Raw genomic sequence first — 27,143 nt, 5'->3', positions numbered from 1 at the left:
CAGGAGGAGCTATGAGACATGGTTTAGTGGCTTGTGCTAGCAATGGTGATGGGAGGACAGTTGGACTAGATGATCACATAGGTCCTTTCCAGCTTTGTCACTCTGTGATTCTATGAAAACAAGCAAATAAACAAACAAAAAACAGGTATATAGTTACAGAGCCATACTGAATCTCCATCGGACAGAAGTCCTATCAGAGGTGCTTTTATGTAAAGTATAATAAACTCACGCACTTTTCAAAAGGCTGTAGAAGAAAGTAGCACAACTATTGAACAATCAAATTTCATTTGCAGTTCTTTTTTTCACTATCTCTGTAAACAGAGGACAAATTCAGTGCATAGCTGTAAATATTATACTGCTTAAAACCAGTTCCCTGTGTTTCTGTATCCCAAATAAGAATTAGTGATCAACGGATGCAATGAAATGAGCAGCTTGAAAGCTGTTGTCCTTGATTTACTGGGAAGCTAATGGAAGACACCATGCACTTTCACAGCTCCTATGGTTTGCAAACAACTGAAAGCTGGTTGCTGATGGAAAAGGGAACAAAACACAGCAAAGTACAAACCTTATTATCATAACACACAATAAAAGCATTTTAGATATGACAGGTACACAAAACACATTGTAGTATGATAAATACCAATACTGTTTTGCTATCTAAATTATATTTTTATGGTATGTTTTGCTACGCAAGCGAAGTGCTTTAATGTAAATACTTATTAACTAACTCTTCCAGTCAATGACCAGGACAAAGCCAGTCCTGAACAAAGCTGGGCATATTTAGCTTAATAAATTACACATATACAGCATGTATGCTGGAAAAAAGTATTACATCTGAGTCCTAAGAATTATTTAACTCTATCTTTCTTTAATTCTTTTTTAAATACATAATATTTGTTATTATGTGCCTCCTTTCAGTACTCAGCCTTCAGCCAACCATGCTTCAATGCAATAAAGTATGTGTTCAAATTCTGTAGAATTACTCTCTCTCCATCTTTTTGTTTGTTTGGGTGAGAGTAGTAGTTGGCCATGAAATGGTGAATGAATGAATAGTAAATAGTAGAAATGGATGGAAAACTGGACATGACCCAGCAGTGCGCATCTCAGAAGGCCAACAGTATCCTGGGCTGCATCAACAGAGGGGTGGCAGCAGGGATAGGGAGGGGATTGTCTTTGTTCTGTCCTTGTGAGGGTTTATCTGCAGTGCTGTATCCAGGTCTTGGGCTTCCAATATAAGAAAGACAGGGAGCTGTTGAAGCAGGTCCAGAAGAACCCACAAAGATGCTCAGAGGGCTGAAGCACCTCTACTATGAAAAAAGGCTGAGGGTGTTGGGTTTGTTTAGCTTCAAGAAGAAAAGGCTCTGGGGAGACCACATTGCAGCCTTCCAGTACTTTAAGGAGCTTGTAAACAGGAGGGAGATCTGGTCCCACTGAGTAATGACAAAGTTTTTGTCAATGTAGCTATGTTAATATCACCACTGACATTGATGAGAGTATTAATTTCATTCAGCATATGTGAATGAAGCATATAGATATATATATGTAGAAATATGAATATATAGAAGGGAGTGCATCAAAGAACATCTAAAATTAAGATGCACTTGAAATAATATTCATGGGACAAAAATGCCTTGATTGCTTTTATTGCAGCCTTTTACAGTTACTTCTGTAAATGTGTTTTTTTTGCTGTTTTTTTTTTTTGCTTTGATAACTTGTTATCTGTCTGTGCTGTAATCACAAAAGAAAAGTGGAAAAGCAAGTGGACTTGGAATTTGAAAGAAAATGAAGCAGGAAATGTAGTGTTTGCAAAGTTACATCTAACCAATCTCAGTTCAACCTCAGTGAGATCTCTGAAGTTAAGAATGATAGTCTTCTTTCTTTGTTGAAAGATCCCCAAAATCTGAGAGTTACAAAAGTGTTATATACAATGGAGGACAGCCAATTGTGATAGAAGTAAAGCAAGTGTTAAGTTACCAGAATTAAAATGAATGTGAAGATTTTACCATTAATAATGAACACAACTAAGCAATTTTAGTTCATTTATTTACAGTTGACCAGTAGGTATGCCGAATTTCCTCAGCTGAATTCCTTCTACCTCTCTCGGTCTCTTGGTCTTCAAAGCTCTTAAATAACTATTATGCATCTCACAAGGAGCAATCACATTTCACAGCATAAAAGGTTCATTCTTCTCAATGTCATAACCTCCTTCAATCATTTATTTTAAAAATTACTTGTCATTTGAGCTTAATAAATCTCCTGCATTGAGAGGCAGAGTCACAGGCATGGCTTTTCAGCTCACTACTTAATGCCCAGCTGCTAGCTAAGTCATGTCCAGAAGTAAGAGAAGGCCCCCTTGCAACACGCAGCATGGCCTGATCCTAATGCACTACACAATTTTTAGAGCAGTGTCATAGAGCAAATGGGTCATGAATCAGCACTACACTATACTGTAGTTAAAGGTGAGCTATACAGTGATGGTCTGTTCCTGAAACAGCCAACACTGTGCCTTTGCTCTTTTCAAAGACATGTGACCTGGTTATTCCTGCTCCTTTCCTTTTCTCATCTGAAGCTGAGTGACAGTTTTGAATGTGGAATGTCTTAAGACTGAAAAGACATTTAAGTGTGCATGCACTTGGTTTGAAAGAAAAAAAAACAAACCTTAGGATAACATTTAATATAAAAAATGTCAGTGGGTATTCTGCACATGGATTACCTGTGCCTGAAGAAAATCCGCCTATCTGTAGTTATGCTGTTTAAAAAAAGCAGAGATACAGAATACATTCATTATATTTTTAATATATAATACTAATAAATCATTATTGACTGAAGCTTGAACAGAATACTTAAAAAAAAAGCAAGATATAAACCACAGATAAGTAGCAACATCAGTAAGTGTGCCTAGGTGTTTTGTGCTATAGTTGCAATCAGGTGTACTAATCATACATAAGTTTCTTCAGTTATTTTCCAAGCTACTTTAATTTGATGGCTGCAAAAAAGTTTATAAGAAGCAACATATATTAGCCTACTGTTAAAATTGGTGCAATGTCTTAATCCATACAACTAAAAGAAACATATCCCTGTAAACAGTGCCGCTCAATCTGACAGGCTTATCACAACAAACTAAAAATCCACCTTTCATACACTGTTGTTGTACAAAACATCAAAGAACTCTGAACAGAAGTAATAGAGTTGCAAACTCCTTTTATTCAGCAGTATCTTACGCAATTCACCTTTATAACTTCCTGCCAGTTGTATTTAACCTTTGATTTCATCACTGGAATATTTTTGGTAATAGTAGCCAAAACAAACAGCCTCAGTACAACAGAATCTTTTCCCATATTAGCTTAATTTTTATACATTAAAATACACACACTTCTTTGCTTTTTTTCTCTTTTTAAGATTTTGTTTGCCTGTAACCCTTGCCTATTAAAATATGCCATATCTTATTCAGTACATTAGAGAAAAAATTCTGCCTTGGCAAGAACGATATTAATTCTCCTACCTGCTTTGTAGACCAAACCCTCGAAACAGCCTTGTATTCTTAAATATAAAAAGCTGATTTCTGACAAATTAAGTGTTTCTGTGGAGTATTCACAATAGTTCAGCACTGTTTCAATCACAAAATCAAGTAAATGCAGCCAAAACCCAACCCTTGGATTCTTAACACAATGACTAACTGATACAGAGGTTTTATCCTCTTTTGGTAAAAGGGGAGTAATATATACATGAAGGTTGGATTGATCCATTTTCCAAACCAAAGAGAAGAAAATGCACAAATCTCCCTTTTAAAGTTTTAAAGTCTAGTTCACAAAGTTTACACTTTTCAACTGTAGGAGCTTTCACCAAAACGAAGAGCCCGAATGTAATTAACTGGATACTGAAAGCATCAAATGCTTATTGATGTTTCTGTGGCAAATTAACACCAAATCAGATCAGAGTTAATAAGAGCCTACTTAAAGAGGGCGTGCACATGAGAGAGAACTAAGATCTCTTTCTTTAACCAAGCTGCAGAATTACTATAAGGTCATCTTTGTCATTCTACCAGGCAAGAAATGTTCTTGGCTTCTTTTGTTACTACTGTGTTCAGTGAGGTTTTCTATGAAGAGAAGATTGTACACAATGCTTTGCAATTATTTTAGTACAACTTGTTCCTGCAATATCCAAAATGATTTCTAACTCTGTTTCGCTTACCACTTCCACCTCCCACACTGAAACTTCTGTGATAATACTATTGTTTACTGATGCACAAGAAAATTGATGGTGGAACATAGTGATTTCCAGAGCCATGGCAACTGTAAATTAGCTTACAATGACATTTTGATTAAAAAACAAAAACAATAAACAAAAGGGAAGATGATAATTTTTGCTATTGTCACTTTAAAGATGAACTGAATGATTAATTCAATTAATGTCTAGCAGATATAGGGCAGTATGTAAGATATTTAGATAATAAAGTTTACATAAATATCAGATTGAAGAAAAAAAAGTAATAGAGATCAAAAGTGTCAGATTAAAAATAATTGTCTTCATACATTTCTCTCTCCACTGAGAATTGTAACTAATGCTAGAAATGTCAACAGTACAAACATTATAAATAAAGATTTTGAATGCAACACAGATTGCAGAATTACAGAATGCTTTGTGTAGCAAAGGACCTTGAATCCCCCCAACCCAACCCCATGGGCAAGGCTGGCTCCCCCCGCCTCAGGCTGCCCAGGGCCCCATCCAGCCTGGCTTTGAGCACCTTCAGGGATGGAGCATTACAGCTTCTATGGCAGCTGTGCCAGGGCCTCACCACCCCCTGAGGAAAGCCCTTTCCCCCTTGTCCTGTCTTTATTTGCCCATGTAAAATTTGGTCTCCCTCCTCCTTAGAAGGTGCCTCAAGGTTTTGGAAGGCTGCAGCAAGGTCTCCCCAGAGCCTTCTCTTCTTCAAGCTGAACAATCCCCGTTTTCTCAGCCTTTCTCCATAGCAGAGGCACTCCAGCCCTCTGAGCATCTTTGTGGCCTCCTCTGGATCCACTCCAACAGCTCTGTGTCCTACTTGCACTGGGGGTCCCAGACTTGGACACAGTACAGCAGATGGGGCCTCACAAGGGCAGAGCAGAGAGGGACAATCCCATCCCTGTCCCTGTTTTGATACTGTCATTGTAAATTTAGTGTCACTGGATGATTATAATCCAGTTTAAGGCACAATAACCTTTCAGGTTACCTACAAATTAAACTTGTTCAGAAAAGCACTCTGGACACTTCAGTAGCTGCTGGATAAATGTTTGTAACTGGTTTTGTTTGGTTGGTTTTATTTCTGTTCAATGGATTGTTTGTATGGCTTTTTAAATTATTATTTGTTTATTGGATAGTTCCTTTATCTTAAAGTGCACATACAAAAGGTTTCATAAATTAATATGCCTATTTTCACTTTCTGTTTTAACACTGCAAACTGGAAAGCTAAATACAAATTAATTTAACTTGAGAAATTAAGATAAACTTGAATTTAAACCATCTGTAGTAAATCTGAAATGAAATCGCTAAGAAAAAAAATAGCATCACTTTAGCACAGAGGTAATGTTGTTAAACTTTTCACTTGGAAACAAAACATAAACCTATACAATTACAGAGATCTCTTATGGTAATTCCTATTGGCTTACTTCAAAATTCAGTGTCCCATTTAGGATTATTATTATTATTATTTTTTTTCAGAGGGTTATGTAAATATTTCTAGCAAAAGCAAAGGACTCTTTGATAAGCAAGTGAAAGTAAGGTGTCACATGTGTTTAATCTGTCTTGAGGGGCGTTAAAAGATAACATCAAGCCTGGCAACTCTTGAGTCCTTTTTTATCCTTTTCACCATTATTTTGTATCTGTGGCACCTGCTGACTCAGTCAGCCTCCAGAATCACTGCTGGCACAACATTGTACTAAACAATAAAGGAAACAAATACACTGGCACACTGGCTTGGCTGCTGGCTGGCTAACACTTTAAATACACAAAGCAGCAATTTCATCTGCACCCTGCAAAAGCTCATCTCGCTAAAACAATTCCTTTCTCTCATGGGCATATACTTCCTAGTTCAACCATCAGCCACACAAACTGAATATACATGTGTCACTGCTAACTCTTATGATATACAAAAACTCTGAAAGATTCCTTCCCATCCCCCTTTCTGAAAGACAGAGTCTGTTGATTCTCTGTTCCACAACAGTGGTATTAAGTCATGGCTTTCATTTCCTGTATACGAAATCAGAAGCTTGTTGGAGGAATGGCTATTCAGTACAGTGGAATTACAGCAGAAGACCTATCTGTCTAGAAATCTCTTTGTGTACAGCTCTAGTGAAATCTGAAGCATGACAGCAGCTGCCTGCCTTCACTACAGGAGGAATAATAAAAGGAATGGAAGTCTGGGGGCTTCAAAACTACCAAGAAAGTTGCCTATTACCATAGGACAAGGAACTGAGTAGCAGTATTACAGTGCAAGCAGTTGCAAATCCTAGAATAACTTCATAGCAGTGTTTTGTTTTGTGTGGTTTTTTCCTGTTTTTTTTTTTTTTTGTTTGTTTGTTTTTGCTTGTTTTGTTTTTTAATTATTTTTGCATTAAAATAAGGTAAATCCCATCTGTAGCTAAAACTGCTGAAATAAAGACTTTTATTTAGTGAGATTAGTCCTAGTGATGAGAGCTGAACTTAAAACCTAAGTGTTTCCTACTCCACTATTGTCTTTCACTCATAGCTTAAATTGAATCAATGAACACATTTTCTGGGAGAGAAGTCACAGCTATTACATGGAGCAGGAATTAGCTGAAAGCACATTTGAGTGGAAAGACCTAGTTCAGGCAAGTTGTGTTCAGTAGTCTGGAAATGGGTTTCAGTCATCACACCCACATGGGAACCTCTATACTCAGCTCTGGGACAGGCCCTCTGTACAAGAGTCCTCACTGAGTGTGAATTTTATCTTTAAGCCCATCACAATATTCCCAGATTTCCAGCTCTTCAGTCAAAACAGGGAAAGCATAGCAAGCTGGAGCTGTTCAGCCTGGAAAAGAGAAGTGTCTGGAGAGACCTGTTAGCAACCTTTCAGTATACAAAGGGAGGCTGTAAAAAAGAAAGTGGCAGACTCTTTAACAGGATCTGTGGTGATAGGACAAGGGGACATAGTTTCAAACTTCAAGAGTTTGAAGTTTGAGTCAAACTGAGTCAAACTGTCAAGATTTATGACAGACATAAGGAAGAAGTCTTTAACAGTGAGGATGGTGAAGCACAGTAATGGGTTTCCCAGAGATGTATGACAAGGTGTATGACCTGTTCCTCGAAACTTTCAAGGCCAGTTGTGCTGCTGGATGAATATACCCATCCAAAGACAAAGAAGGTCAGCAGTTGCTACCGTATCTTTTACCTTCACCCAGAGAGGACTTTAACACAGAATCAAGTGCATCAGATCCATCAAGCTATTGAAGAATCAGCAGTTCAAGAACCTGGGGTTGAGGGCAGGTCCTAGCATTGCTGGTCTGAAGCCCTAATGAAAGTTGTTTTCTTAGGGCTCTGAGCAAACCAATCTAGCTGAACATCTCTTTTCCTTGCAGGGGATTTGGACTAGATGACCTTTAAATGCCCTTTCCAACTCTAAGGATTCTATGATTTTGAGCACATTGCAAACTGCACAGCCTAGGCTGGATGATCCTTGAGTATCTTACCAGACTGCTTTTTCAGACCAATTGTATTCCTTAAACAATACATAAAGAGTCTTCTGTGAGCATCTTGCTTAAGACTGGAACAAAATGTGGATCATGAATTTCATGCTGCCAAGGCTACAGAATTCTTTGGCCAGTGGCCATTAGAAGTATGGTTTTTTTTTCTTGGATGTTTAATTCAATTTTCCACTTTACTAATGAAGTATTAGGTGATGTTTCCACAGCAAACCTTTCCAAGAAGAGTTAAAATTAATGCAGTGCTAGGTTAGTTGTTTTGTTTGCAGGTGTGAAGTAGGAGTGGGAATGAGGAGCAGAACCAAAAGCTGATGGAACTCAAGGTCTTCCAAGGCTGAATGATGCAGTGTATTGAACTTGGCATCAACTTTAGAAGTTTCACAATGAAAAAATCTGCCCAGATCTGGAGAAAGAATAGCGTGTTTGGGTAACCACTAAGCACCAGTAATTAAAAGGCAGTAAAACCTGATTGAATGATTAAGTTACAATGTAAGCAAAAGTTCTTGGTATTAAGAGTAACACCGGATGGTAGAAAAAATAATTGTATAAAACAGGATAATATTAAATACAGAAAAACTCAATGGAATTTATGTGTCACCTGCTTTTAGTAGTTTATCTACTATGCTTCAGTAGGGGCCAATTTTACAACTCATTAAAAGAGGAAACTTTCTACTAGCTTCATAATGGGATTTCATTTTGCAAATGAAACCTCTCCTAATGTAACAACTATAAGGATATAGTTGTGTAGGTTACTAATAGTGGCACTTCATTTATAAAGGTTGCTCAGAAAGTTATGCCTCCTTTTTTATTATGTTGGCCCACAGTGTCAGAGGCAGATGGTGGTGATACAGCAGTAGAGGTTGAATGTTCCTAATGTTCCAGTATTCTGTTACTTTTTGTTGCTGTGCAACAGATGGCAACAAAGGGGCAGACTGACCAAATGGCATCTGACATGGATATGCACATGAAGCAAAGGGGTGTCACTGAATCCCTCCATGTAGAAAAATGGCACACATTGAGATTCACCAACACTGAACATTTATTTAGACCAAACAATGAATGTGAGCACGGTGAGGTGGTGGGTGGTGCTTTTCAGCAGTGCTGATAACAACATGAATGACAAGCTGCGCTCAGGATGGCCATGCAGATTGTTATGAGTGTGGCATGCAGGTTTTTGTTCATCACTGGTGAAAATGCAAAGCTGATGGTGATAACTGTATGAAAGATCATGTTTTGTAGCAGAGAATTTTCTTTATCAAGAAGCTTTATTGTGCTCTTTTTATCTTTTTTATTTTCCACAAAAATAGATAAGAGGCATAACTTTTGGAATGACCAACTTAGTTGCACATCTAAGAATTTCCCCCTACTAGAGTACAATGCTCATTCCTTTCAGTTATGTCAGCTGTCAATGAATGATCACTGAACCTCAAGGAGTCTTCTTTGAGAGGTATCCCAGAGACCAAGGTCTTTAACACATTACTGTGTCTTCATCAGCTAACTACATCACAGGAACTTCAAATGTGGGCAGGGGGAAGCCTGACTCAGTTCCATGCCTGAGGGATACTGTTAACTGTGGATAGATACAGAGTAAGACTCCTCTGTGTTCTGTAGATAACAGAGAAATGATGCCTTCACAGCTCTTCTCTGAACGATAGAGCAGACATACAGATAACAATGGAATGATGCTGTGTCCAGGGAGATGTGCTCCACAATATGCCCTAAAAGGCAGTGAGTGAGAATCAAGGGCTTTATAGTCTTAGTGTTCAACCTACCTCTTCTTTTCTTTGGTATCTATAATTTACATAAAGTTAGAGGCAACAGATAGCAAAGAATACTCTTCCCCCACATTAGCAGAATCTTTTGGGCATTATTTTAAAGTACAAAACATGAAAGGCAATAACTCCAAGTATTAGTTGCGGCATCATGGGCAAATTTAAAAGCCTCTTATCCTGATGAGGGTGTTAGTGTTTCTTTCTGAACCCTTTTCATCAGCAGCCCTGTAACTGTTCAGACAGTGTTCTTTTTACTACTTCAAGGACACAAATCTAGCATAAGCTATTGACACCTTCCAAGAGGGAATGCAATTTCAAAAACTAAAACCTGTAAGATAGACAGGTAAGCCTGCATCAGGTACCTACAAAAAGTTTGGGACTCCAGAACTGAATCTGTTTTGTTTTACTGAACAAAATATTACCAAATAAATTAGTTAATGATGGGGATCAAACTGAAAAAAACAGAATAGCATACATATGATTTAATCTCTAGTAATTGTTACAGTTCACACCTTTCAAATATAATTTTTTAGCAGTAGGAGACTAATCAAGTGACTATAAGTTAATCTCTTATGCTTAAACTATGAGCAAAATGAGAATTGCTTCTGTTCTTTCTTCCCTTCCCTTCCCTTCCCTTCCCTTCCCTTCCCTTCCCTTCCCTTCCCTTCCCTTCCCTTCCCTTCCCTTCCCTTCCCTTCCCTTCCCTTCCCTTCCCTTCCCTTCCCTTCCCTTCCCTTCCCTTCCCTTCCCTTCCCTTCCCTTCCCTTCCCTTCCCTTCCCTTCCCTTCCCTTCCCTTCCCTTCCCTTCCCTTCCCTTCCCTTCCCTTCCCTTCCCTTCCCTTCCCTTCCCTTCCCTTCCCTTCCCTTCTCTTCCTTTCTCTTCCCTTCCCTTCCCCTCTTCCTTTTAATTCAAACTGCCCCAAACTTATGTCATTTCTAGGACACTACATTAGGTGAACAGAAGGTAAAGGTCCTACAGATTCCCTGTAAGTGTAAAATTACACAATTAAAATAATGCAAATGTTAAAAATATCTAGTGCCTTTTCAAATGAAGAGAGAAACTGACCTGAAAAGAAGAGACCACTGAAAAAAATTGTTGTACTACTGTGTAAGTTCCTATAACAAAAGATTTGATCTACTCCTGCCTGTCTTTGTCCAGTATGGAAAATAACAAGACAAGCAGTGTTGACAGTGCTTTGCAGCCAAACAAGTTCTTCTAGCCTCACCTAATTCTTTTACAGTGATTAAACTTTTAGGAGAAGAAAGGTAATACATCTACTGTCCTGGTAACCTGAAAGTTTCCCATCTACATGACACCTTAAAACTTCTTAGGGCTCAAATAATTTAAATCAAGTCCCTTATCAGAATAATACATACAAACTAAGCTATTTGTGTGGAAGTTATGCCTTACGTATTCTGCCTGTGACACCCAGACTTCACTGATTAATACTGCTAGTTAAAAACTAACATGTCACCTGACATTGTTTTGATGTGATGAATTTTATTATATAGTGTGCTATAGAGAAAGGATTGCACTATTTTGGCAAAGAACTGTCCTGCAGTGGTCCTGAGTTAGTATAAGGGAAAAAAAAAAACAAAAAAAACAACCAAAAAAAGCACATTAATCTTATTTCACAGAGTCCTTAAGCGTGTAAGTGTAGAGCAACCTCCCTGAACCTTCCATAAAGGCATTACTGTCTCTACACTTAAGCCAATCTTTAATCATGCTGTGTTGCAATGAGTTGAAGGATACAGAAACTACAACTGCACCCATTTTCTTCATGTAAAAATTTAATAAAACAATGAAAGCTTTCATCTAATGTATTTCTGCTTTCTTTGAGACTATGAACTTGTTTTAGCAGAGAAACAAACAGCAGCAAACAGAAAGAGTTAAGGGTGCTGCAAGTTTACTGGATACCTTGGTGGACTGGATAGGGGTTACAGACTTCCCTTCTTTCTTTCAGATGGTAGAGATCAAAAGTAATTACTGTAGTCCAGTTCTGTAAAGCACTTTCACGTGTTGTACTTTAAGAATGTAAATAGTTTAATTTGATGGAACTTGCATTCTTCAGATGACCTAAATGCATAAGCCCTTTGCTAGAGCAAAGGTGATGTTGATTATTTGTCATGATGACAAGAATGGGAAAGTTATATTTATCTCAACCAGCAAAAATGCTATCCTTGTACTTCAGTCAACAATGGATAAGTCATGGTGGCATTTAACCCAAACTACACGTCAAAAATATTTGTAAATTGAATAGATACATTTTTTACTTGCAGTAGGTTTCACTTCACATGGTTCTCAGTATCATAACACTGTTAAAAATCCCCAATTAAGTTCCCATACATTTTTAACCATGATAAATTTGATGTTCAAAGTCTACTTAATCCTTGTATGTTGGGGTCAGAAAACAAAACTTTAATGAAATTATCCTGAGTTGTAGTTCTCTGTGTTGAAAAAGGAATATGGAAAATAATGCAGTACATTATATTTGCAGAGTAGTACTCAAAAACTAGGTTGGCCTAACAAGTTTTGTTAAAAAAAAAAATAAAATTGAGGGGACAGAAAGATGTCCTAGTGGCCACAATTCAATAATTGGACAACATCTTAAAAACCAATTGCCAAAAACTCATTGCTACTCTGGGAGACAGATTGTCTCCCATCAAAATCAGTGTAAGACTCTCAGTGATTTCAAAGAGAAATAATTAAGATCAATCAAAGCCCTTTCCTAAAATTGTAGAAGTTTAATGACAAATGTTGTTACACCACTTGTTCAGTGCAAGCTGTTTTCTATGATTTTGTTGCTGCAAATTTCTCACAGGGCTTCTGACAATGGCTACTAAATATTTGTCCTGAGAAACTCCCCATAGTTACTTGACTTTCACTGTTGGTTTTGTTTGCTTGTTTGTTTTCAGTTTTAAAAACAGAGATGAAGCGGATTGCTTAAAGTTAAGAAAATGCAAAGATAGAAGAACTACACCATTCTATGGTCTCCTCCCAGTCACATGCTGCTCAGTTCTCACTTTCCATTGCAAAAAGCGGGGCTTTCTCCTGTAATCAGCAAAGTTCCCACATTTACAAAAATCAACATATATCTTAAGATGCAGTTTCAGAGAAGCGAGCTTAATAGAACCTGTACTATACTACCTGCATCACTATATCTGCAGTGATTAATTTCATTTCTAAATGTACAGTAGCTACCTCTGACCAACTATTCTCTTCCGAAATCTCTCATTCTCATGCTGGTAGAACTAAACACTTGCTTGATAAAGATTTCCTAGATGTCACTTTGCTTGCTGTTTAATCAGCTGTGGTTATGTTTAACCACTGTAAACTATGGTTCAATCAGAGGATATGGGTAAGAATTATTTCATTCTTTTCATACAATTAGAGATAGTGCCCTTCTGTCTCTCCAGTCTCAACTAAAAGTTTCATGTCAAGGTGAAGCAGCATTGCAAACTGGGCTAACTGGTCTCACTGGACATATAATAGTGTTCTAACTATGTACATTAGTCAAGTGTACAGGGAACGTGGAGGATTTATCACTCAGGTACTAACAGATTTTCAGTGCCTTCCCACAGCTCCTCCCTTTTCATCAAAGGAAAGAGTTTCTTCGACCTGTGCTTTCAAGAGAATCATGTTACTAAAGCAGAGTTTTCTATTCAATATGTTGCAAACACCCTACTGGCATTCGTGTGTTAAAGGGACCTATATAATGTGATCAGTCAGACTTGGCTTCTGTGCAATGCAGTTATGCAGAATTTTCTAAGTAGAAGGTGCCCAATGTAACACTGAACCCTACAAATATTCCTATGTCTAGTGGCTCAAGTACCTTTTACTAGACAGGGGTACATTTATTGTGGGGATTAAGTTGCATTTGTGATACCCTCTATGTCAAATAATGAAAATTTGGGGTCTGGGGAAAGCTGTACGCTATGCAGATACTCCAAACTAACAAAAATTTTGCTTTAAATCAAATGTCAGCAACACTATAAATAAGTGTAATATAAGTGTTTTACAATAGCATAACATTATCTTCAAGCTACACAGAAATGGCGTGGCAACTCCCTAACAGCCAAACCAGACACTCTGGAATTTCCTTGATTCAGCATCACAACTCTTTATGTTTAACAAGTCATGGGGTACAGTTCCACATCAGAAAACAAACAGGATTTCTTAAGCAAACTACAGCATAATAGGGTGTGTGTGAGACACAAAGAAAGTACACATCTAAAACGTGAAATTAGAAACTCTAGCATGTATTTATACCATAGTTTTTCACTCAACTAAGCTTACTACAATCAGAAAGTTTGTTTTTATCCCCCAGAGAGGTACTTTTTATGACGGGAAGTGATCTACACTTTAGCTATCTTCTGTAAAAATCTTGTAGAGATAATGTTCCACAGTTTTTGGCACAGCATAGATAAGCCACTTCAACCACAGATAAGGATGTTGTGATAGACAGAATGTTGAAATTGCCAAGTGACGTTGAAGTAAATATGACAATGATTTCTTTCCAGAAAAGTTCTAGTTGATTTTAGCAACTGAAATTAATTGTGTCAGCTTAAGAAATTTCAGAAAAAAAAACATGCTTGTCATTTGCAAAGGCTCTCCTTCCACTATGAGCATGTATATTTTGGAGCCAGGAGAGGATTCTTATACTTTGAAAGTGTTTGCAAATAACAGCGGTCCAGACAGAACAAGGCAAGGCTAAGCACACCACATATGCCCCTCTGCTTCATGTACTTGCTCAGGATCCAGTGGCAGTAGAAAAGTATTAATTATATGTAGTACATGTTTAACTAAATCATCTCCTGAGCACTTCTGCATAACTGACATTCAGGCAAAACAGTATTTAAATCAAAACTCCATAATAACTTTTTGGAGAAATAAGCAGAGAACTAGAAATAAATACTGACTTACTAATTACAGAATTGACCATGCAAATCTCATCAAGCAACAGCAAACACAGAGCTCACTTTAGTTTTGCCTGAGAGCCCTTTGCAGGGATCAGTTAAAAGAAAATGGATTTCTTGATCTCTCACATCATGGCTCAGTAATGAAAACTACAGAATCCAGAAGATGCACTGCATGTCAAAGCAATTTGAACAACAAAAAAAAAAAGATGATTAAAGAATTTATCAGTAATATGAATAATTGTGCAGCTCTTTTGCCAATGAATACAGCAATATTATTCATCATATTCTCTTGTTTCTCTTGGCAATGTAGATGGTTAATACAGTAAAGGAGATGGTGCAGTGGGTGGACAATTCCACACATAAATCTGATTGCAGGATGCATTAATTCCCTAGCTCATCTAATTTGTGCCTTGGAAGTAGTTTATTTGCACTCATTTTGTTCTAAAGGTGCTTAAAGCGGAGAAACAAAAGCACTGAATTGAGTTCCCTCTCTCCCTTAATCAAGGCTTTAAATCGCCATCCAACAGCTTTAACTGCCCTCTTATAACTGTTTCTGATTAGAGCAGTCTGAAGACTAAAGGAGTTTGACAGCAGAGTTTGTAATATCCACATTGCTCTTTGTTCTTGTTAATAACATCACAGCAGAAGTTACAGCCTTTAACCTTGACTATAGCTCTGGTACTGCACAAAATGCAAAAGAAAAGCACTGCCACTGCCTGTTTAAATTAGAGAAGCTAAATTTACAGACTTCATCTATGGACAGTGAGTCTTTGTCAGGGGTGTCTGGTTGAAACTAACTTGACTTTTATCTGATAAAATGTATTGTTGCATTCTTTACAAAAAAATAAAAAAATATAAAAATCCTGCATTCATCACTCTCCAAACTTGTGCCACTTCTAAGGCATAAAAAGTAATGCAAATTCCAGTCTCCTAATTAGCACAGTTTCAACCACTTTATGTATCAAAAGACTCATTCCCTTGTTTTCCAAACAGTCCACCACTCAATTTTTACTACTTGTGAAGCAGATTTCCTTGAACTGCCACTGAATTCAGTATATAAAGTAACGACGATTATTGGAACACCTATTCAATCAGGACAGACAGAGAGCTGGGGCTGTTCAGCCCAGAGGAGGGAATGTTCTGGGGAAACCTGAAAACAGCCTGTCAGTACCTAAAGGAGAGCTGTAAAGAAAAAGGGAACAGACTCTTTAGAAGGGTCTGCTGTGATAGGACAAGGGGAAATGGTTCCAAACTAAAGAAGGGGAGATGTAGATTGGATATAAGTTTTTCTACAATCAGGGTAGTGAGGCAGTGGCAGAGGTTGCCCAGAGAGGTGGTGGATGTCTCGTCCCGGAAGACACTCAAGGTCAGGCTGCACCAGACTCTGAGCAAACGGACCAAGCTGCAGATGTCCCTGTTCATTGCAGAGGAATTGGACTAGATCAATTATCTATTCAATTTCAAGTGAATCTATGATTATATATTTGCTTATATGGAAGCTTGCTGAAACAAAAACAAACAAAAAAAAATTAAAATGAATTGAACTGAAAGATCAATATTCTGTTTTTGCATGAGCTCCTGTAGTGCTTCTCGCAAGTAAGTTTACTGTTTTCATAATCTTCTCTTTTGTGGGTAATACTCCTGACCTGTACCTTCTGTTACATATATAACTGTGGCACACATTGATAGTTAAGCCAAGAATGAACTGCAGTTTAGCCACATAGACAACACATCTTTAGGACTTTTCAGCTGTCTGTTTTGATTCTGATGTGAAGTGAGACAATTGTGTTCCTGATCTGCACAGCTCTGGGAATTCTGTTAGTGTTCTTACTGAACATTCAGTTAAAAAAATGTGAAATTCATTTCCTTGTAAAACAGAAGGTAAATTTGCCCTTAGGACTTCAAAGAAATTGCAGATGTGACAAAGGACCATGAGGGCACAATCTGCAAGCATATCAAAATGCCATTCTTCTCAGTCAGAACACTCTTAACTCTCTGAAATGAGAAACTGTGTGAAAAATGTCCTACATTTGTATCTCAAAATAGCATGCTTTCATTTATCTTCTGAATGAATACCTCACAGAAATGAAAGGAGATGGCCACCTGCCTTTCAGAGAGTGGAGCCTACATTTATAGATTGCATTAAAAAGTTCTACCATCCAGACTTTGATGTTTTTCATTTAGGAGTTTCTATATGACAGAATTTTATCAGTCTGCACTACCACCACTATAATACCAAAATTATTTTACAGCTGTGGATTATCACACAATAAGTTTAGTTCAAAATTTCTATAGTATTTGATGATTTCATTAGTGCTACATATTATCAGACAGTTGAGTGTGTGTACAACTGTATTGAAAGATAAACTTCAGAATATGGAGTAAAAAGGGGAAATTAATTAATTAATTAATTAGAGTTAGACATATAGCTATTCCACCCTCGGTCTTGATATGAAATTTTAACTATTAAAAACCTTTGTAAAAACAACAACAACAAAAAAAAAATCAGTGACTGTATAAATACGTAAAGTAACACAACTACCAATTCTGAGTTTTTAAAACACTAAAAATAGAATTAATATGATAATAACATGCATATCTTCACACCCAAAAATAAAAATATATTTATATACATATCATGAAGTTTCAGAGGCTCAGATATATGGAGTCTCTGGGCAAATCAATATGTGGCTGAAGCTGAAGTGACTTCAACTGCATGCTGTTCTATACATATTCTCAATCGACTACGGGCAGTCTTTCCCACTTCACATCTTTTCAGCCCTGAACTAGATCTTCTCTTTATAAAGGTAAGCAATTACTAAGTGCTGTGAATAAGTAATTCACTTTCTGTCCTTGAGGCTTACTGAAAGCTTCCTCGGTTTTGAATTCTTCTATTGTTTGTATGTTTTAAAATCCATCCAGTTATTTACTGGATAGTTAATTTGAAAACATTATTCCAGTGTATAAGGCCTCTTAAAGACTCCTAGTTTGTATGTTTGAGAAAAAAATAACACCTTTATGCAGTTCTTGTGTTGTGTTTAAATCATCATTTTCAAAGTTCGTCTATAGCAAATCTGAAAGAAAACTTAAGAACTAATTCAATCACCTGTACATACATCCACTGTATGTGTTTACTGTTTGTTTAGACTACTTACAGGAACTTATAAGCTTTAAAATATTTAAGCAAACTTTCTGAAATGGGAACCGGTTTTCCCATTCTCCATGCCTACTAATCTGCTTTTCATTACTAGGCTCACTGGTTTCTAGATTCCAACCCAGTTTCTATCTTCACAGGCCAAGACAAAAATAAATGAGTATACTCTAGCAAGCAGAAAATTTTTGCAGGTGATAGATTAAAAACAAGTGTGGGAGGACAAAAAGTCCCCATTCTCTCCACTGCACTGTATATGTAACACATGATCTTTGAACACACATGCAGTAAGGAAAGCAGTAAGTGTTTACTGTCATGATAACACTTCAAAGCGTGCTTTGTATCAAACACTTAAACGCTTGAGACTGTTTGAAGTATGCCAGTCTTTTATAGGGAAAGCTGATTCACAGAGCCATTATACTGATAGTATAACAAACTACAACGGCCAGATAAGGCCCCAGGTCTTGTATATCTTCCTTTACAATTCAAGGGCAATATGCGGAATGTTTGAGACCAGAAAGCAATGTTACCTGGGGACTAAGTGAAACCTAGAACAGGTCTGGTGACCACTGGCTTTGCAATGAAATTCCTGCAATGAAATTACTCAGTGCTGAGAGGATCCCAGTATCTTCACCTACTGAGACATCAGAGATGTGTGACACCAGAGATGTATGTCACAATGAAGTGGTGAACAGTTACAGATGGTTCCTATTCCTATGAAGAGAAGGGTATGTCCTCATGGCACGTTAATAAATGATCTGAGAAAAAAAGTGGTATTGAGGTGACAAAGTTTGCTCTTTAATCTATGGTTGTTCTGGACAGTAACAACAAGCTATGAGGAAGTGGAAAACAGTGATTGGGCAATAAAACAGCAGAGGAAATTTGGAACAAATGAACAGAAGTAAGGCATGTGAAGAAAAGTAATCCTAAAATTATATATACAAAAAAGACTGTTATTTGAACAATAAAAGTCAGGGCTGGACTGTAAATTAATGATATCTAGTTCTGTGGAAACAGTATATTAGTTCTCCGTAATAGAAAAGCAAAGTGGGAAACAGAACAGAAAGTCTCACTGTTTTACCATATATAATGTAATTTACTATACTTACAGCTGAAATATTATTTTGATTTGATAAGATCTTAAGATATTATAATCTTAAAAGCATATATAAGTACTAAAGATTATACAGAAATGGGTGAAGGGATGTAATATGAAATATGTAACAACTTTCCTGTGTAGATAGGTCATCTTGGAAAACAAGTGACTGAGAAGGGGTAGGATTGAATATTATAAAACCATGCATCAGAAAAGGCAAATAGAATATGATTATTTACTGTCTTCCCTAATAAAAGATTGAAGGTGCATTAAATTTAACAAAAATGCACTCAGTTAAAAAGAAGTAGAGTTTTGTGCTGGTTTGTTTGCCTGTTTTTGCTGTTGTGTTTATACTGAAGCTGTGAAACTCATTGTCAGAGGATGCTGTACATCCATGCCAGAAACTTAGTCAAAAAGGAGAGTAAAAACCAATGAGCAAAAGTATGAAGTGACAAAATTCCATATTTTATGGTGCATCTGAACAAGTGGCACCTGAAGTAGCTATTTCTGGTAGTACAGAAATATTAGGGAAGTATGGATATAAAATGTAATTATATTTTCCCTGACTGTGACTACTGAACATTGGACTCTGGAGTAAATGAGCCTGTATGGTCTGGTAAAATGTAGACATATTTTGCCCAAACAATATGATTACAATGCCATTTGGATATTGTGACTTCCCTACAGCTTAGCACTGTGGCAGACCACAGGTGTCCAACCCCAGTGGCATACCAGCTGCATTAATACAGCAATGAACACATAGCCCCTGAAAATGTGGTGAAAGCTTCAACTGAGAGCTTTCTTTATACCTGCTGAAAGGTAAGTACTCACATATACAAGGTCAGATGAGAACTTTAATAACAAAAGAGTAATGATATAACATGCATGTTATGTAACACCGTTGTTTGATATGAAATCAGCTATATATAACTAAAAGACAATGTCAACAGACTGGATAATGGCTCCTGAGGCTAACGAAATGCAACTGTTGTCCCGTAATGTGATGAAACACTAGTATTCTGCTCCTAAAAAAAATATTAAAATAGTCAACACTAGCTTCCAGCAATGCCTAAGCAAGAAATTTGCACAAGGCATACTGAAATGTCACAAAAGACTCTGACCACAATTTGAGCCTAAACAGCGACTTCTCCTCTGAGCAACCACAATTCTGAGGGATTTGTAAGAGCAGCATTAACTCTGTAACACTTGAGAGATTATTCAGAATCACTGATAATATTGCTATTTCTAGGCAAGAAATTTGGCACAACAGGTGTCAAGCAGTAGCTCAGAGATGATGCAGAGAGCCCCAACATCAACAGAGTATGGAGACTGGGGATTTTACTTCAGACTAAAATTGCTCTGGCTGTCTGAATCTAATGTGCACAGTGCACCTACAGCAATAAGCTTCACAAAGTTACACAGCTGTTAATTTCAATCTGTACATCCCAATTAGGCTGGGACATATCTTGAGCTTACATTCTATTTCCTTTTGAAAAGAATCCAGGATCTGTACATACCAGATTCTCTGTGAATCAAACCAATGTAGTGTAGGTGGGTACAACTGAGGGCTTCGCTCTATTACGGCTCCACTCCTTACTCCACTGCCTCAACCAAACTATGAATTCAAATATTCATTCTTCGCTATCAAGCAGCAGTCAGATTACAGCCTATTTACACAGAGAAATTTTTAAGCTGCTCATTAGGTTTTTATTTCTTTCTGAACGGCCATCTTTTTTTGTAAAAAATTAGGACAATTTGCAAATCAGAAGACTACAGAAAGTATTTGCTATTTTGTCTGTGTCTTTCCTCTTGTCTTTAGCTTTGGAGAGAATACTATGTTGCTTGGGGGAAAGATATTTACTAAGTGGACTTCTTGATTGAAATGATAGTCGGGACCGCTAGATGAAAACGGAGCTATAAATAGGTGTCCTTGCAGGAAAGAAAGAACTTGATGTACCAAATTCTGCTCTTTTCTACACTGCATGACTCTTGAGTTATTGGACTGATTTCCTTGGCATTTCTCCAGGCTTAAAGTGATGTAGCTTGGAGCAGACTTCACTGAACAATAATTAGCTGGATTTTTAAAAATGTACTAATCCAGGAATGCACGTTCATTTAAATGCACAATTATTTTTTTTCCCCAATATACTAAGAGCAATTTTTGAGAAATCCGCAGCCTACGAAACCTATCACACTAAAATTTTCCAGTGGAGCACATCTGAAATACTTTGCTCTACCAGCTGTAATACTCCCTCTCTTCACAGCATATAGAACATGTACCTGTTAAAAATCAAGAGATGGTGATAGGCCAGAATGACAATAATATACTATTTCCTGAGATCTCTTCCAACCCTATGTTGCACTACACTCTTACCTGTTAGAAAGGTATTTATTTTAACAGATAATGAGGAAAGAAGGAATTGGTGTAGGAAACCCTCTTGTAACTGCTGAAGTTCTTTGTGGAAAATTTTTATATCTACACATTTAAAAGCCAGAGTCTGCTGTAGTAAATAAATAGGCCTCAAATTCTCACTAGAATTTTTGGAAGTATAGTTCTAGTAATTACATGAGTAAATGGAATTCAGATTCCGAGTCTCAACCTCAACACTGCCCTGATTAAACTATCTCTCTAAAGTACCCTTTTTGCTGTGATTTTTGCATGTTTTCTTTTTAGTTTTAATATATTGCTAAACTAAAAAGACAGAATATTGCTGATTCCATTCTGCCATTATAAAGCTATATTTTATCTCAAGTTTAAACAAATTGTTTTAAATTTTACCTTATAGACAACAAGAACAAAAAATAACCTGAAAAGGCTTTATGGTGCTGTGAATCTATGGGTTGTGGGTTTTTTTAGGAAGAAATAAACCAGTTAAACTTAAGATCTTGCACCTGGGAAGAGGCAACCCACACAATGAGTATGAGCTGGGGGGACATAAGAACTGAATGCAGCCCTGCTGAAGAAGATCCTGGGATCCTGGTGAGTGGGAAGCCACGGGCCAGTAATGTGCTCTTGCAGCCCAGAAAACTAACCGTATCCTAGGCTGCATCCAAAGAAGCACAGCTGGCAGAGTGAGGGAAGTGATCCTACTCCTCTGTTCTGCACTGGTGAGGCCTCACCTGTAGTGCTGCATCCAGATGCGGAGTCCTCAGTACAGGAGAGACATGGACCTGTTGGAGTGCATCCAGACGAGGGTCACAAAAATGATCCAAGGAATGGAACACCTCTCCTAGGAGGACAGGCTGAGAGAGCTGGGGCTGTTCAGCCTGGAGAAGAGAAGGCTGCGAGGTGGCCTTCAGTAGCAGCCTTTCTGTATTTAAAAGGGGTACTGCAAGAAAGAAGGGGACAGACTCTTTAGCAGGGTTTGGTGGTGACAAAACAAACGGAAATGGCTTCAAGCTTAAAAAGGGTAGATCTAGGTTGGACATAAGAAAAAAGTCTTTTACAGTGGGTATGGTGAGGCACAGGAACAAGTTGCCCGGAGATGTAGACGATGCCCTGTTAATGGAGACTTTGGTAGTGAGGCTGGATCAGGCTCTGGGCAACCTGATCTAGCTGTGATGTCCCTGTTCATTGCTGAGGAGTTGGACTAGGTTCTGTGATTCTATGATAGTACTGATTTCTTCTGAGTGACCTATTTCTTGTACATATTTGAAATCAGAATTAAACTATATGCTTCCCCTGGAAAATTTCCATTAAGTTAATTTAATGAGTATGCAGCGTATTTCTTTAATGCTGCAGTTCTTAAATCTCTTTTAACTATGTGTAGGTTTCATTGTGAAAACTATTTTCTACTTTAAAAGATCCCCAAAGACTTCCGAATACTATTACAACTTTGCGGATGGGTAAACTGAAGTCAGCCTTACTAAAACAATATAAATAATGAGCAGAAAAGCAAGAACAAGAACATGCTGGGCTTGACTGCCAGGCTTCTCCTCTAACTAGAGAGAATGATGCAAGAAGCAGGATGAATAAGCCATAACAAAAAGGAAGAAAATTATCTGAATGAGATCAGTAACAGCACTATTGACTGGTTAGATTTTATTGCACACACAGTGCCAGAAATCTACTTGTTTAGTAAATGAGTTTATCAAGCAGACAGAACAATCCATTGTGATATGTCTTGACTGTTAGTGGCGCTGGCAGTTCAACTGAAACTCACTAGATAATTAGCTAAGGATAAATTAATCTGTTCTCAAACATGTCCTGCTGATCTTTCCCAGGTTGCGAGCCCAGCTTAAAAGCATGGCTTCTCTCTTTTTCTCTCTAGACTCTCCCCTCTCTTGTCTCTCTTTCTGAAGCTTAAGTTAGTCTTCCTTGGAAGTCTCATAAATACTTGCCTCTGCAGCTGTGAAATATTACTTTAATATTTAAAAGAGTATTCCTGACTGAAAAAGCTGCATGTGTAGAATTAGTCATACCATTTTTTAGTTAACAGTGGATCTTTAGATTCTTTGTGCAAATGTTCTGCAGGAAATATCACATAGCTAGTCTCAAGGAAGACAAATATTTAGTTTTTGCAACACTGTCCTTGAATGACTACATGTACCTTAGGCAGAAATGATTTGGCACAAATCTCTCTATTTTTCTCTAGCTACTATAAATGAGGTTTGTTCACAGTGCTTGAGTATTTTAAAACTTGGAGTCTTGGTTCTTTTAAGCTAGCTATGCCGGAATGTACCTCTCTGGCACCTATTACTTTTTCAAATATTTCACAGATTCTGCTTTAATGGGACTTCTTTGCAGATATTTTCTGTGGCACTTGATCTTATAACTCTGCTCTTATTAGAGCTGACAGCCTAAAAATGTGGCAGGTATTTATTCAAGGCATTTTTATGAAGAAATAAATTAAAACTGTTTTCAGATACCTATTTTCATTTAAAATCCATTGAAATCACTTCCCATTAATTCAGAGCCAGTTTAATACAAATAACTAATATTCTAGATACCCTCTTTCCCCATACAGACTTTCATTAAAATTTAAGGTTATTTGAACTGCTAAAAACTTAGGTTGATGATTTTTCCCTACGCATTCTATCATGCATCTAATTAAAACTTCATTTTCAAGCAAGCTCTTCTCTACACTCCATTTTACAGCCCTTGGAGACATAAGCAATTCATAGCATGCAGGGAATCTGCTAATTACTTGCACCTACACAGACTGTTGCTGAGCATCCATATGAAGTTCTATGAGGCAGCAATTGTAATTGCCTTGAATTAGTGGGTTGTAAAAGTAGCTTTCCATTTGCTCCTGAAAAATGCTGTCAGCTAAGGTATGAATGCAGAGTTCAGGCTCTGTGCAGCTGCAGAAGACTATTCTGGTATTCTCCTTTTTATGGATTCACTCCTGAACAAAACAACTACAGACAGGTAAGAAGCAGAAGAGCATAATACACCACCATGTAAGCAACATCAAAGCCCTATATTTTTTCCCATGTTGAACTTCCCTTTTTTTAGGATTCCCATAAACTACTTCTTAAATTTTTGCTTAAACTTGGCTTTATATTTGTTTTGATTATTTTTAATTGTTATTTGTATTATTACCATACAGGTACTGTTTTGAAGATGTTTTTGGTTACAGATAGGGTGCTTCTCCTCAAACATACTGTGAACAAAGACGAGAGGCTGTGGGCAAAGAGGCGAAAAACTTAAGTTTGGTCTTGGTTATTCACCCAAATTTTCACCATGATGGTACATGCAATTCCTAAATACGAGCTTATTTACTTAAATGAAAATGTGGTGCACATAACCTCCTGGAGTTGCATGCCCAGCTCTGTTGCTGATGGTCACAAGATGTAGAGTTTGCCACAGAACAGTGCCCATCTCTTTCACATTTGACCACGTGGAATGAAGCTGGAGGTGGGTAAGGCTGCAGCTCCATGTGTCCCTGGGGTGCCAGCACGTGTACGGTGCAGCTCCCAGGTCCTAGCTGCAGCAGTGCAGCTCCTTGCCCTCAGGCTAAGCACCCTCCCACCCCACCACACCCCAAAGCCATTCTGATCTGTTTAAGGCACACACTGGAGCAAGCCGCCCCATGGGCCCCAGGTGACTCGAACAGAGAGGAAACAGAAGTAAAAGAACTGTAAACAAATCCTCTCACCCTGCCTCCGCGGTCATGTCCTTTCTCCCAGGCTGGTTCCAGTTCACCAGCTCAGGGGCTGGCTGGGTTGCAGCAGACTTGGTGCCGCCCCAGCTGGGTTCTGTGTCTGTCTCCTCTCCCATCAGAGGTTCCTGGCTGCTTTCTCCTGCCTCCCATGGGCTGGCAAGATTTCCTCTCCCAGAGGGTTCACTCCTCGCTTGGTCATTTCCTTGTGCCTCTCTCTCCACCATCCACACACTCCTGCAGAAAGTTCTTTGAGAAGGGCTCTTTCAGAATCCTTCTGTCCTTCCTGCAAGGACAAGACTAGCCTGTGGCCTCCTCTGCTGCCAAGCTACACCCTTGCAAAAGCACATGCAATAAACAGCAAACAAAACAAAACAGGTACAGCCTTTCACAGCTGGGAACTGCTGAAACTGCAGCCCAGAGGGAGCAGCAGCAGTGTTGCGGTGAGAAAGTGCCAAGCGGGGATAGATATTCCCCTGGCTGCCACAAAATGCTTCTGAGCAGAGCCTCATTCCATCTCAGCAGGGCCTGAACCCTGAAGCCTGCATGTCACCATGCCACCACCAGCAGCCTGCCTGTGCCTTCAGGCAGGGAGAGGCCTCCACACGACCTGGTGGAAAGGGAATGTATGAGAGAGGCCTTGCAGATGATTGTTCATCTTTAAAATATCTGGTGTTCGAGAGGAGTTACTTGCTCCTGTGGGAGTCTTCTGAGGTTGCTGCTTCCATCCTGAGACATGTGGTCAATTTTGCTCACTGCTTTTGCTGTGAGATAAATGTTGCAATAGTTTCCCGTTCCCCTGAGCAGTGTGCAGAAGTCGGACATAATGCTTTTATGAAAGTTGAAGACTAAATGCAAACTGGTTTGTACCAGTGAGACTCAGGCTTGGCAGCTTAGCATGGTGATGGTGATGTGGCTGCCTGCATGACCACTCAGTATCTGCCTCAAATTCTTCACCTTTTTATTAACAGTTTCCCATACTCTGTTAACAGCTTCCTATTAAGGCATGCGGTCAGACTGTTGTCAGCTATGAGACTGGTTTTCTCTGAAGTTTGCAAGTTTGTTCTGACAGCTGTATTTGATTAATGGCAGTCCAATGTCATTGAACACAGCAGGACCAGAAAAGGCAGCATGCTCCTTTGGCTCACAGTTGACTGATGAACCAGAAAAAGCTGCAGTGAATGTGATATCCCCTTTTATATAGGGTTTGCAATCAAAATTTTTTCAGTGCATATTAACTTAAAGCTGCAGGTTTCACATCAGAAGAGAGATGGACAGTGAAAACTAGAGCACAACCTTGGGTTTCTTGGCCTTCACAGCCAGCGCACTGGAGACAAGTGAACTGGGATATTAAGCACATTCAAGCAGAACTAGATCCTATGTAATTTAGGATCTTTTACTATAGGATTTCTGAGATAAAATGAAATACATGAAATATATACCAAATATATTTAGTCATTTTTTTCAGAAACAAAAGGGCTGCTTCAAAAGTAATGCCTCCTATTTTATGGTGTCATCCCATGATATCAGAGGCAGATGCTGATGGTACAGCAGTAGAGGTTGGACCTTAGCACCAGTACCATTATATTTTGTTGCTGTGTGACAGATGGCAGCAGAGGGGCAGTTTGATCGAATGGCATATGACATAGAAGTGTGGATGAAGAAAAGGTGTGAAACTGAATTCAATTCAGCAGTCTGAACCAGCTCTAGTCCATCAACCATGCCATTCACCATTCATAAGTCAGGTTCTGCACCCCTGTCTCTCCCAGTGGTCTTCTGCCAAACTTGTCTTTCCTGTACTGTAGAGCATGGAAAAGGGCACATTATCTCAGTATTGTCTAATGAAGGCAGAACAGAGTGGGAGTTCCATCCATTGACTGATTGGCTAAACTTCCATCCCTTTAGTCCTGGACATTGCTGGCCTTTGTACTGGTCAGAGCACACTGCTCGTGATTAGCTTATTGTCCATCCCTGTCCCCTAGGGCTTTCACATCAATACTGCTGCCCAGTCTGGCATATCACTGCAAGGGGTTATTTACTCCCAGGGCAGTAATTTTCATCTGTTCTTACTGAATTTTATGAGGTTCCTGCTAGCTCATTCTTCCAGTTTGTTTAATTCTTTTTTATGTGGCAGCTCTGCCCCAGAGCATATTGACTGCTGCCCCCAGTTTGGTGTCACTTAATGAAGAATTACAGTAATCTACTTCATTTTAAAACTGTTCCTTTTAATTTTGCTTTTCAAAACATGTCTGGGCAAAACAATCCTTGCAGGGAACTTAACTTGTCTGTTTGTAGGACAAGACTTTTAGGGCTATTGAGAAGCTAAGAGAATGAAGCTGCCTTTGCTGTAAGAGGATTCTAACAACACTGAAAGAAGTTTATCACTTAAGAAGTGTATTAGCT

General features: G+C 38.3%; 1 long non-coding RNA gene across 1 annotated transcript in view; it reads right to left on the bottom strand.

Annotated features, from left to right (window-relative positions):
• LOC146753764 (uncharacterized) overlaps positions 1-25,203 on the bottom strand; it is a 36,073-nt gene extending 10,870 nt beyond the window's left edge. The window contains exons 1-2 of the long non-coding RNA XR_014939487.1: positions 24,738-25,203; positions 21,757-21,965 (exon numbers count right to left, since the gene is read on the bottom strand). This is a non-coding gene — a long non-coding RNA (uncharacterized LOC146753764). The remainder of the gene's footprint in view (positions 1-21,756; positions 21,966-24,737) is intronic.
• Positions 25,204-27,143: the final 1,940 nt, after the last annotated feature.

The sequence above is a fragment of the Coturnix japonica genome, chromosome Z (genome assembly GCF_054131305.1).
Source record: "Coturnix japonica strain WE chromosome Z, WE-NBRP24, whole genome shotgun sequence".
In the NCBI taxonomy this organism is placed as follows: domain Eukaryota; kingdom Metazoa; phylum Chordata; class Aves; order Galliformes; family Phasianidae; genus Coturnix; species Coturnix japonica.
Note: the sequence above shows the minus strand (reverse complement) of the source record. Positions and strands in the feature narration are given on the sequence as shown.